The 13,292-nt window shown below is 42.0% G+C and overlaps 1 long non-coding RNA gene across 2 annotated transcripts; it reads right to left on the reverse strand.

Annotated features, from left to right (window-relative positions):
• Positions 1-529: 529 nt before the first annotated feature.
• On the reverse strand, positions 530-13,029 carry LOC123789547 (uncharacterized). Of its 2 annotated transcripts, none has more exons than XR_015723741.1 (4): positions 12,917-13,029; positions 12,125-12,314; positions 2,967-3,379; positions 530-1,219 (listed from the first exon to the last, which is right to left on the reverse strand). It is a non-coding gene; the product is annotated as an uncharacterized LOC123789547 (long non-coding RNA). The 2 variants fall into 2 exon arrangements; XR_015723742.1 differs by having other exon boundaries at positions 12,902-13,015.
• Between the last annotated feature and the right edge of the window lie 263 nt (positions 13,030-13,292).

Raw genomic sequence — 13,292 nt, forward strand, 5'->3', positions numbered from 1 at the left:
GGGGAAGTCCAGAGGTAGGTGCCTGGCTTTGCATTGCCCGGGCAAGTCGTGCACCCCTGGGAGCCTCCTCCCTCTGCCCGCTCCCCGGGGAGAACCTCCCCACAGGGATCTGAGGCATTGGGAGGTACTCAGCGGGTGCCTGGAAGGTTTGAGGAACCGAGGGGGCGCCGCGAGGAAAATCGTTTCCGCCCTCCCCTACCCTCTTCTCCAACCGAGGACAGGATTTGGGGTCTATTGTTCCGGTCCTACAGCCCTAAGCTGGGGCCTTCCCACGAAGTGCTGCTACCACCTGCTGGTACTTTGAAGGAGCACAGGCTTCGGGTGGAACTCCCCCTGGCCTTTTCCCCCTCCCCATTATCACCGTGCCGCTTCTCACTCTCCCGCTTACTTCATTTACCCAAGACGAGGTAAAGCACTAGCTGCAAATGGGCTGATCAAAACTGGTACTTAAGGAGCATCCAGAAACCAAGGAAAATTGTGAAAGAGATCTGCGAGCCAACAAGCACAATAAGCAGAACAATGAAACTCATTAGGAGGCACCTGGGAGAAACAAACAGGCTTTAATGAATTGGCTGAATGAGTGATGGCAACAGGCGGCTGAACTAGTCCCCACTTGGCAGAGGGATTGTTCACTCTGGATATCTGCAGTCAATTAATAAGCCTAATGATGTTGAATGATTCTGCATTTGGGCATCTTCAATAAGTCCACTTGCACTGGTGAGGCTAATTCCATCCTGTTTCTTCCCCTTGCTCTGAAATTCAGTGGTAGGGAGCTGCCTTCATTTCATTTCCAAATCAGTCATCTCCAAGGCCTTGAAACACTTTGGTGAAGAAACCTGAATTTACATTGTATGCGATATTACATAACTCATGATCCTAGTTACAGTAACAACAGGACTGCCAACAAGATTTGGGTAAATGGAAAACTTTCTAAAAAGAAGCATATGATCGAATTGCGTTAAAAGTATCAACAAAACAAAAACAGCAGTTACTTTATAAACCCCAGAAATTCCAGTGGTAATTCGCGACACATCATATATTGACATTGTAGTAAAAATATCTCTTCCTTTCTTTTGTCTGATCTATCATTGTTTACACTGCCCATTCGGTCCCTATCATATGATATTAAGTTTTTGTGGTTCAAGGCTTATGTAATGAGTGTTTTTCTTTTGTTGATAACATTTGAGAGGCATCCAGTGCAAGAAAGCGCCATCGTACTCTGGAAAGAAAGAGGTTTAAATATGTGATTGCAATTGGCCCCGTATCATCATCTCCTATGTGTTAAACCGAGTTTTACAGGTAGGTGGGTAGCACAGAATACATTGTTAAGTTACACTGCCATCTGTAGCTATTAAAAAGCAAAGTAATGAATCCCTTTTTAAAGTCGAACATAAATCTTCGCTATAATGTGTTCAGTGCCTGGCACATACTGGGTACTTAGAAGTGTTTTAGAATCAGTGAATAAAAAATAATAGTATTTAAACTTGTTCTCTGGTGAGGGGCAGGACCTGATTAAGTCTGTGGCTCACAGAATTCATTATCCTGAGACACAACCACCTATAATGTAAATTTACTCCAGGTGGCTTGGGAGGGGCCTTTGATTCTGCCTCTTTTCTTTTTCTGGGTTTGCTCCTTCTCAGGCTTTTCTCTTCCACATCTTTCAATCCCCAAGGATGCTCCATTTCTTCCTTCTTCCTTATTTCCCTTTAGAACGACTAATGCAAGCTGGTGTTATTATCAACAAAGAGCTTTAGAAGTCGTTTCCGTGATTATCATTCGAGTAAAAATCAGTACAGGAATTTGCTAAGCCCCCAGATCTCTTATCCCAAGACATTAGCTACGGTTCCAGATACACAACCTCACAGGGGCCCGGGTACTTCCCCGAACTGGCTTAAGGTCCTGTGGCCTCTAAGTGCAGGCTTATTTCCCAAAAGCTGGTGTCTGGTCTCCAAATATCTGCCCAATTAAAATGTCAAGTGCCCATTTATACAACTCACCCCTTTTTTCCCCCTCTTCAGAAACTTCTAGAGTGTTCTAGGGTTTTCCTACAGGACAAGTTTTGGAACTGAATTTTAGACCAATAGTGATTGATATCCTGGATGCTCACTGAAAGTGAGTGATCTTCAAAGTTTCCCCCTGCAAGCCTTACACTTTGACATTACTTTAACCAAGCAATAATCAAAAGACATTCAGAAGTATTAGTGCACAGAGAGAAAAAGGAGGGTTCTTCTGTCATAACAGAATGTTTTCTCAGAGATTGATTTCAGTGGCATGAGACAGCAGCAGGGTTGTGCAGAGCACATGCAAAGTTGTACAGCAGTGGTTTAAACAAATCAAGTGCTCCAGGAATGCTATGAGAGCCCCAGGTCAATAAGACTTAGGTTCCCGCCATCCCATCTTTCAGGCGATGCCTTGTTCTCTGGTTCTCAGCATGTCAGCAGCGCTCCAGCTGTCATTCCTGCTAGCTTCAGTCCAGAAAAAGAAGACAGACACAAAACCAAGAGCAGAGCTTTGGCTGAGTTAGCGTCCTTGAAAGAATCTTTCTGGAAGCCCCACCCACTGCCCTCTCCTCGTATGTTATAAGCCAGGGCTGTGTTGCATGACCACCCCTGCCTGAAAGGGACAGGGAAATGCATGCTGCACCAAAGAAAATCCAAGCTCTGTTTGTGAGAGAGGAGAAGAGAGAGAACATTGGACAGGCAGCCGGCAGGCTCTGCCACAAATGAGCAAAGACGATCACCGTTAGGTACATCTTTTCCTGCAATCTATAGAAACAGAAGCTTTTTGCAGGGCATCTTTGCTGGTATTTTCCTCCCAGACCATCATACTTAATACATATTTTTAATGCTCAAAGGGGATTCCTAGGAAGTTACTGTAGTGAATGGAAATGCTAAGAGCTTCCTATCCCTAAAATAACGATGACATCATCTCAAAAGAAAAATAACAAATCCTCCGCAGTTACTCACATAAGCAATCAGAGTTGAAAACATTCTGCATTTTGATGGGAATCGGGCCGTCCCGTGGGCAGGACAGGGTTGATGCCTGCTCCACACCACACTGCTCCTTCCTTTGCTGTGTCTTCGTTCTTCAGCGCCAGACAGGACACGGATGATCCAGGACATGGAGCAGATGATCCCCACGTCTGCTCTTCCGATCAAATGCAGTCTTGTCCCCTCGCTGTGGTCCTGGATAGCGTTCTCTGAAAACACCCGCGTCCCCCACAGTCGGGAAGGTGGTCTGTGTTACCGCAAGATCTGCTTCCAGCTCTAACTGCGGCGGCAGCAGCTTCTGGTTCTTGGGCTGCTAGACGTTCCCTGCCATAGATGATCGCTCTCTGTTTCTCCATTTATACGGGATTCTGGAATCTCTCACATCAGACCTTTAAGCACCAACAAAGGGAACAAGTCAATATCAAGAATGAGTAAACAACACCACCAACAAAACTTGAGCCTTTTAAGAAATCTGCAGAAAAGAGGAAAGGGAATAATGGTGTAAGAGTTTAAAGAACGTGTTTGCACCTTATATTCTTGCTGAGTTAAAAGCAGACACAAAAACTATTTTAAAATGTTGGAATAAAAAGGGAGTGGAAAAAAAAAAGAAAAGCCCAATAGCCAAAATAAAATCTTAGTCATGCAGAAAGAAAAAAATGACAAAACTCTGAGAAAAACAAATAGTGAAATACAACCTGAAGCTAGAAGACTCAGGATATGATACATAAATTGATTAGTTTTTAAATAACAGAGAAGGTAGAATGTTTGGAAAATATGATAGGAAATTCGAACCTTAAAATAGCAATAATTCCAGAATGGGAAAGATCAAATACAGGGGAGAGAGAGAAAAGACAAAATTAACAGAATTTATTTTAGCATCTGGCACATATGAAGTGCTTTATAAGTATTTATTAAATAGTTGAATTAAGTAAGAAAAAAATGTGAGAATGAAAATTTAGAGATGGTTTAAGCAAAACTGAAAAGCAGAAATCAGTACCAATATACATCCTGGAGGAAGTTTCCCGGTGAATACCTTGTAAGTTTACACACACACACACACACACACACACACACACACACAGAATTTATATTTAACAATAGTGAAAATCAAGATCCCTTCATATTTCTTCTCTGGGGCATTAATTAATGAGAACCTTCAGAGTTTTCAGAAGAAAAGTGTAAAGTATAAAATGCTATTGATCGGTTTCTCGAAAGCCGTTCCCAGCTCTTCTCCTTAGCTCCCTGCCCCCCCCCCCATGTTGAGGTGAGGGAATAAATAATTGCCCTCCTGCCTTTTCTTACAGTTAGGGGTGAATACCAGGCCTGACTCTGGTTCTTGAGAAGAAAACAGAATTCTGCTGGCAGCTCTTCTGAGAAAGCTTTTGGATCTCTATAAAGAGACAGAGGTTTGACCAATGTGGCTCTTTCTCCTTTGTCTCACTTTGAAACCCTCCCTTGGACGTTGTATAGGGATGTCAATGCCATAAAAAACGTAGCGGATGAAAACAACACAAATATATTATCTTACCGCTCTGAAGGTGGGTCAGAAGTCCAAAATGGATCTAAACTGGGCTTTAAAGAAAATAACAAGGTGAGGGGCTTCTGGGTGGCTCAGTCCATTAGGCGACTGCCTTCAGCTCAGGTCATGATCTCATGGTCCTGGGATCAAGCCCTGAATTGGGCTCCCTGCTCAGTGAGGAGCCTGCTTCCCCTCTCCCTCTGCCCCTCCACCCCCTCCACCACCTCCCCCGCCCATGCTCTCTCTCTTTCTCTCTCAAATAAATAAATTAAATCTTTAAAAAAGAAATCAAGGTGTAGCAGGGCTGTGTTCCTTGTCTAGGCTCTAGGGAGAATTTGTTTCCTTGCTTTTTCTAGTATGACTTCTAGGGGTCACTGCATTCCTTAACTGATGTTCTTTAAACTCAAAGCCAGTAATGTTGGGCTGAATTTTTTTGCTGACTCTCTTCTGTCTCCCTCTTCTACTTGTGGTAATAGTGGGTCCACCCAGATAACCCAGAATAATCTCTCTACCTCAAAGTCAGGTGATTAGCTTAGCAACCTTAATTCTATCCACAAATTTAATCCCCCATCATTACATAAACTAACATAACATCCTAATTCCAGGAATTAGGATGTGGATATTTTGGGGGACCTGCCCCCATTATTCTGCCTACCACAGACACGATGGCTGGAGCGTCAGCATCCACATTGGCACCTGAGCCAAAGCCAGCAACCATGTACACTTCTTGTTACATGAGAAAAATAAACATGTAATTGTGGGTTTTGTTACCTGTAGCTTCATACATCTTTATTGGGTATAGACTCAAACATGATATCCCCAGCCAAGGGCTTACTCTCTTTAAACACCAAGCTGGGGTCATTTTCAGATCTGCAAATTCTTGGAACATTTACCACTCACGACTGTTTTCCAGCAAGACACACAACAAATGTACTCTGAATAATTAAGAGACGAATAAGCAATTGCATTCTTCATTAGGGAGGTTGTGATGGAGAAAAAGTGGTTATAATCACTGAAACCGTCTAAAAGTATATGATAAATAAAATACAAAACAAAATATAAACCTGCGAAACACTAATAACTACTAGAAAATTCAGTAATTGAGGGTAATTATGGCAACAGAAGTAAAATACTCAATGCAAACATGATTTTTTTAAAGAGTATTTTTTAAAGGAGATTTTTAACTCCAAATTAGCAGCCTGCAAAATATGAAAGGGAAATAGCAACGATGCGGGTATCGTTGGTGTTAATTTCCTTGATGCCCATCAAAGGAAGTAAATAGTTATTGCTGGCATAATTAGGCAAAAAGAACTTTAATGTTTTAAGACAGTCATGTAAGATTATCTTTAAAATAGAGTGTTAACCTTCCAAATGATAGACAAAAGCTAAAAGTAAATGGATATATTTCATTCATCCAAGGAAACATAGATAAAAGATCACAAGGAAGCATTAAAATATAGAAAGGATAATTAAAGTGACAGATGTCAAACCTAGTACAATGTCCTAATAAGCATAATATTCTAGAACAATTTTTATGGTAAGTCAGTGAAATAAGTACGCTGTGAAATTTCTTCATGCAGCAAGTAACAGAAAGTCTCTTCTACATTTTATAATACACTGAAATGAACTGTTGTCTTTTGCATGTCTAGAAATATTTATATAAATGAGACAGTATCTGGAGGAATTGACCCTTTAATGTCTCAAATGAAGATGGAAATATCAATGACAGTACAAAATAATCTTGTTAAAATTAAATATATAATTTTGAAATATTTAAACCATGGAATTGAAATACATAACACACACACACACACACCAGGAAGGAGAAAATTGCCATCCTTCCCCTGTTTCCCACCTCTTCTCACACCCTCTAGGAGAGATGGGAAGATGTTGACTTGTCTACGAAGTTGATTAGGCTCTTATAAGCGATAACTTTCAAGCTTCATCTGAGTCTTTGTGTAACTAAAGTAGCAATCACGAAAAGAGATAAAACTTAGAAATGAGCTCCCTTTTTATTTATTTTAAACCCAAGAGGATGCCGTGTGAAGGTGGGAGATGATTTTTGTTTAAATCCTGGTATAGTCACATTCAAATTCAAACAAAATATAGGCTTAAAGACTTTAATCACTTTAAATTAAAACATGAAATTGTTTATTTCCATATTGGAAGATAGAGTACGTTCCTTAACTGGATTATATTTGTTCATTTCAAAGTAGATTAATGGCATGGAGACATTTGACATGTAAACTGTTAAATAAAACTAGTGTAAATTACAGAAATTTCCCATATTAAGTCTCATTAAATGTCTACTGACAATACCAATTTCCCCTTTCCTCCCTCCCCCCGTTGTTATTGCCCAGAAGCAGCTTTGCTGACGCTGCTCTCCATAATAGTGTAATTACTAATTTTATTACAGGCAAGGTGGGCTTCACTAATTGTTAGATAATTAGGTTTTTCCTCCTTGTAAGTTTGTTCTGTACTATCTATGAGAATTAATGTTTGGCCTTGTGAGTTGTGTTTTTCTGAATCACCATTACCTGTTGGATACTAGAAGAAAAAAGTGGCATGTTAATGACTCACGTTGGTTATAAGACGAACAAGGAAAATAGATTAAGCCACTCTGTATTATTCTCTTAGAGACCCCAGAGTAGAGTAAATACTTCAGGATTCCCCCCAAAGGTGATTTTAAATACCAGACTAATTTACTGTAGTATGTGAAAGAGGAATAGAAAAATGACATATTAATGCTTACATTTCTGGAAAAGGAAAGCATACTTTTGCCCAAACTCATCTTTCTACCTAGAGGGACTTTCTCTCTTTTGTCATCTAGTTACCTCCTGCTTATTCTTAAAATCTCAGCTCACAGCCCAGAAATAAATCCTCCCATCTATGGTCAACTGATTATCAGCAAGCGTGCCAACACCATTAAAGGACTAAAGGACAAGCTTTTCAACAAGTGGTACTGAAAAAACTAGGTATCTACATTTAAAAGACCGAAGTTGGACCTCTATCTTACAGTAGATACAAAAATTAACTCAAACTGGATCAAAGACCTAAACCTAAGAGCTAAAATTATAAAAATCTTGAAAGAAAACAATGAGGAAAATCTTCATGACATTCGCTTCGGCAATGATTTCATAGACAAGACATCAAAAGCACAAGCATCGAAACAAAAAACAGAGAAATTGGACTTTATCAAAATGAAGAACTTTTGTTCTCCAAAGAAGACATACAGATGGCCGACGAACACGTGAGGAGATGCTCAACCTCACTCGTCAGGGAAACGCCAATCAAAACCGCCATGCGACGCCATTTCACGCTTAGTAGGATGGCTGGAATTTAATAAATGGACAATAACAAGGATGTGGAAAAACTGGAACCCTTGTGTATCACTGATGGGAGTGGAAAACAGTGGAAAACATTTTGTCTTGTCGGTTTTCTAAAAAAGCTAAACATGGAACTATCACGTGACCCAGCAACTTCACGCCTAGGTATCTACCCAGAAGAGTTGAGAGCAAGCGCTAGACTAGATATTTGCCCACCTGTGTTCATTGCAGCATTATTCGCAATAGCCAAAAGGTGGGAACAGTCCAAGCATCAGTTGATGAACGGATAAACAAAAATTGGTGTATACACATAATGGAATATTATTCTACCAGAAAAAGGAACCATAGTTTGATATACGCTACAAGGATGGACCTGGAAAATATTATGCATGGTGAAGTAAGCCAGATCCAGAAGGACACATACCGTAAAATTCTGGTTTGATAAGGTACCTAAAATAGACAAATTCATAGAAACAGAAAAATGCAATAGAAACTACCAGGGGATGGGAGGGAGGAAAGAGGGAAGAGCGGTCATTGATCGATAGGTACAGAATTTTTGTTGGGGAAGATGAAAAAATGTTTGGATATAGACAGTGGGGGTAATCACTCAGCATTGTGAATATATTTAATGCCACTGAATTGTGCTTAAGATGATAAATATCAGGTTACATGTATTTTACAACAATTAACACCGCAGCTCGCAGATTGCTGTTTCAGGAGAACCTTCTGAAATCCTATTGTACTCCCAGGGTCTGCGCTTTTCTTTCATCATATATTTACCCTTGTTTTTTAAATATATATTTATTTGTGTTCTTTTTGAAGCTGTCTTTCTCTTCCCCAGGACTGGGGGCTCCATAAGGATTTCTGTGTCAGCCTTGGTTACTTATAGCCCATCAGTGTCGAGCCCATTGAAATACTTTGGTATAAAAGCTCGTATTGGCTGAATTTTCCTAGTATTAAAAAAGGACACAAATACAATCTCGAGGATCACATACATTGCAATTATTTAAATCTTTTGTAGCCGTGACATGTGTAAAGTTGATGAAGTTTAATAGGTCATATAAAAATATCATTTAGCAAACGTGGCGTGACGAGGCCACACACACACACAGATAGAGACACAAGTCTAATTATTCTATTGTTACATCACGTAATTATCCCTGATCAAATTATAGATTGTAGAAGGGATAATTATTCCTAATGGCCTCCAAAAGCCATCATTTCCTTTGATTTGAGTTTGGTAGGAATTGAGGGAGGGTAGCTAACCAGCAAATGCGTGGCGACAGTCTGACGTTCGGTAACTCACTCTGAAGGAGAATCATGGCAGATGAAGTTTCCTGTGAGAAGCTACGCGTCTCGTAAAGGATTTCAAATAAACAGCAGAGCACAAGTGTGGCGGCCTCTTCTATCCACTAACCCGCAGTAGCTTTTCTCACAAGGGCTAATCGTTCACGGGGTGAACCACATAAAGGAGTGAGGTTAGCTCTTCTTTTTCTTTTCTTGTTTGACTAGAAAATGTAAGATTTTAGGAGAGCTTCTTCGGTGAACGCCTTAGATTCTGAACACCCAGAAGAAGATTGACAAAATTGTATTCTGTCAGCATATTTACATAGCAACTCTCCTTCCAGACACTTTTCCTTTTTCTTTCTTTCTTCCTTCCTTTCTTTCTTTCTTTCTTTCTTTCTTTCTTTCTTTCTTTCTTTCTTCCTTCCTTCCTTCCTTCCTTCCTTCTTTCTTTCTTTCTTTTTTTGGTAGTAGCGACAGTGGACAGGGTGGTAGATTCCGGGCTACTTAAAATGGGGAGTTTCTGTAGTTCCCATTAATTGTATGGAGTCATTTTACTATGTGTCTCGTCCTGCTTGATCCGCTTTGTTACTGATAAGTGTATTCTGCGGTTATGTCATTCGCCTATTTTTCCCAGGGAAAACATTTTCACGTCTTTGTAAATAAATGATTAAGGCCTTTAAGACTGTTTTTGTTGAGACTGATAAGTTTGTGTATGGTTATGATGTGTGCCTTTCTCTGTGATCTAGGGTGTTTCCATCTGTTAAATGCCATTGAATAATTTTTTTTAAAAAAGGCTGCTAAGAAACTGGTTGGCAGAGAGACAATATTCAAGCGGTAGAAGTTAGTATCATAAGATAGAGAATGTTTTTGGTTTTTTCCTCTTAGCAGCTGCTTAGAATATTCTCCTTGGGGCAAGTTGTTTGGTTTCGTTGGGAGGAAACGCGTTGGTTAGCTCTGGGGGCTTAGCGATGGCAGCGTGGGCACTCAGGTAGGGCACGATGCTGCCACCTGCCCTGTCAGTCCAGCGCTGGGGGGGTTGACTGCCATCCCCCCATTTTTTTGGCTGAGTATTGTATGCACACGTAAATTTGGATATAGGGGTGGGAGTACGGCTGAACTGCTTTACATAATAAAGGGAGGCGTGTTTAAGGGTTTGTGTTTAATTATTTTTCAAATAGCAATTGGATAGGAATTTTGGAACACTAATGAAAAAAGAGCGGTCAGGGGGCTCGAACTTCCTTTCTTCTCAATAAAATGTAGCGGTCGAAGGAGATGCAGTGTTGAGCTCCCCTAGTTCGGGTCTGCGGGCTTCCTCAGTGTTGGATGGGAAATGTCACGGAGGCATCCGTGGCTCACCCGTGGCCGCCTGAGGCTGGGTCCTTCCTAGGCTCCCATTTTATCAAAAAAGAGAAGGTGTATCGTGGTCATAATTATTACTCTCTCTGGGGCAGGACCTTATGTCTCCCTTCCAAGAGTCTTGTGGGAAAATCCATGAACAATGATTTCTGTCTTACTTGAGATATTAAAGAATAACTTTCTTTCTAACCTGCTAATTGAAGCCGAAGTGTAAGCAAATAAGGCTCCTAAAGAAAGCACTGGTCGTATCTTGAAGGGAAGGAGGCAACGACCCTGAGTTACTTTTCTTTAGATAATGATTATCATCTGTTAAGGAAGGCCTCCCTCCGTTCCTTTTCTCAAAAAATGTAAAAATCACCCTATAGCTTTGCCTGGAGAGCCACTTGGAGCTGTTCACGTGGAATGTGGGATAGAAGGAAGCGGATGTGGAAGTGGAAAAGACCCAGCGAAGCTGGAAGCCGTAAGGAGAGGGAAGATGGAGGGAGACGGAGACCGAGATTCCAGGGGAAGCCATGTGACTAGCCCTCCCCAGGCCAAGAAGCTTAGTGGACAGGGGCGCCTGGGTGGCTCAGTCGTTAAGCGTCTGCCTTCGGCTCAGGGCGTGATCCCACGGTCCTGGGATCGAGCCCCACATCGGGCTCCCTGCTTGGCGGGAAGCCTGCTTCTCCCTCTCCCACTCCCCCTGCTTGCGTTCCCTCTCTCGCTGCCTCTCTCTGTCAAATAAATAAATAAGATCTTAAAAAAAAAAAAAAGCAGCAGCTTAGTAGACAAGCATGCTTACCTATCTCTTTTCTTTTTACTGACTTGATACAGATGAGTAGAAGGATCTCGGAAGCTACATTTTTAAAAAGGCAGATGGGAAAAAACAGCCACTCCTCAGTCTTTGAATTACTCCTTGGAGAGGTGACTCTTGTCAACCAGAAACAACCACTGAGGACTTCACGAAAGCAGGAAATAAACTTCTACCATGCTTGTGAGACCATGACGTTCGGAGTTTGTTGGTGACAACAGCTAATGTGTCCCTAACGTCCTCTGCTGGGACATGGAGAAAACAGCTTGTGTGGCTGCTGCTGTCATAGGACCAGAGAAAGCCGTTTTCTGAGTTGTATTAAGGGGCCAGGACATTGAACAGAAGTTTGAATTGGACGCCCCCGAAACCTACAATGTTAGCCACTGTCCCCGCGCTCCTCCTCTAATGTGTGTGTTTCAGGGAAGGGAGGTAAAGAAAGCATGAAAGAACACAAAACACATCTGCCATGGTCCTGGCTTCTGCCCCCGGTCACGAGGTTTGAATTCACAGTCATCGTGACCTCCTTTCGCCCCCCATTCCGCTTTCCCTCTAGCTCGACTGGCACCTTAGCAGGACAGGGTTCTTTCTGGGGAGGAATCACGCCTTCGTTCCCAGAGACAGACGTGCTGAGTCTATGGGGTCCAGCTTCAATGGGTTGCCGCAGTTTTTGTTACTTGGGAATATCAGACAGAGGAACACATCCCAGGGAGTTCTCTGGGTTCCAGGCATAGTCTGGCTTGTCACTATTATGCAGTGGCCACCAAATTTCCCTCGGGTCATGGGGCTCATTCATTTAAGCTGAGATAATGACCACTTGATGAAAATATGTCAGAAACATTGACTGGTTATTGCTTACCTTTGCCCCTCATGTTGTCCACCTCTTTCGGGTGTTCGCTTTTCTGGGGTCTATATTTTTCCAGTTTTTCTCCTGAAATGTTCATGTCAGCAATACTTCTTAACGTCCATGAACTCCTTCTTATTCTTTGATGTTTGTTTTTACTTTATCCTTTTCCTAATCAATGAGCACAATATACCCTCAGATTTTTCTGAAAAGAAAAAAGATGCTTGGAATTAAATTAATGTCCTTGTCTTTTCCCTGAGCCATCTCTGTTCCCTGAAGTCCTTATTCTGTTTGGTTACCTCGGTCTTTCCCTTTTATGTTACTATAGAAGTAAGAGTAATTACTGAAACAATCCTCCAGTTTTTAATACCTCAACCCAATGGAAGTCGTTTTGTTTTCTTTTCACATGTAGGCCAATGCACATTTTCCTGGTCAGGAAGCTCCCCGGGGCGGCTCTCCTAAGGTCCAGGAGGCCAGCGCCCAAGGCTTCCCCAGGATGACACAAAAGGTGAGAGAGGAGGATCTTGTGTTAGAGATTTGGAGTTTGGGGCCAAACCTGGAAGAGTCATATGCTTCTGCTTGCATCCCATTCTTCAGAACCAGTCATCTGGCCACCTCTCCCCCCCAGGGCACTGGGAAATGCCATGTTCCCAGAGTCGCAAGAGGATAACAAAATAGTTTGTTAAATCGATAGCATTCTCTTTACCACGGCTGTTTTCTTTTTGAAACCAAATGTCTGCTGATACTCAGTTATCCAACCACGTTTGTGGGAAAAAAAATGTTGATTATTACCTATAACTGACTCACGTTTTCTGCGAAGTAGTGGCCTCTTCCCTGCATGAGAAGACTGACCGCACGCTCTCCGCTCGCGGGCGTGGTGGGCGCACTGGCAGCCCTCGCTCTCAGATAAGCAAGCTGGCAGCCTCTTCCCTGGAAGCCACTGCCCCTCTTGGTTAACAGTTTAATTCCTTCGAAAGACCTGTTTTCCAGCTTCACGTGATAGACTTGTTCTCTCCGTATATTCACACATAGGGCGGTCGGAAAGGAGACTCTGACCCGGCAGCCGTTGAACATGTAATTCTTCCACCAACTGTATGAAGTTCTCTCTTGTGTTCTGACTGGGTCCCTGTGGATTGAAGGAACTCTGAGAAATGGCCCTCCCTTGCTGCTTTCTCTCTTGTCT

Source organism: Ursus americanus, chromosome 3, assembly GCF_024610735.1.
Source record: "Ursus americanus isolate L20-20 chromosome 3, mUrsAme1.1.p, whole genome shotgun sequence".
NCBI classification, from domain to species: domain Eukaryota; kingdom Metazoa; phylum Chordata; class Mammalia; order Carnivora; family Ursidae; genus Ursus; species Ursus americanus.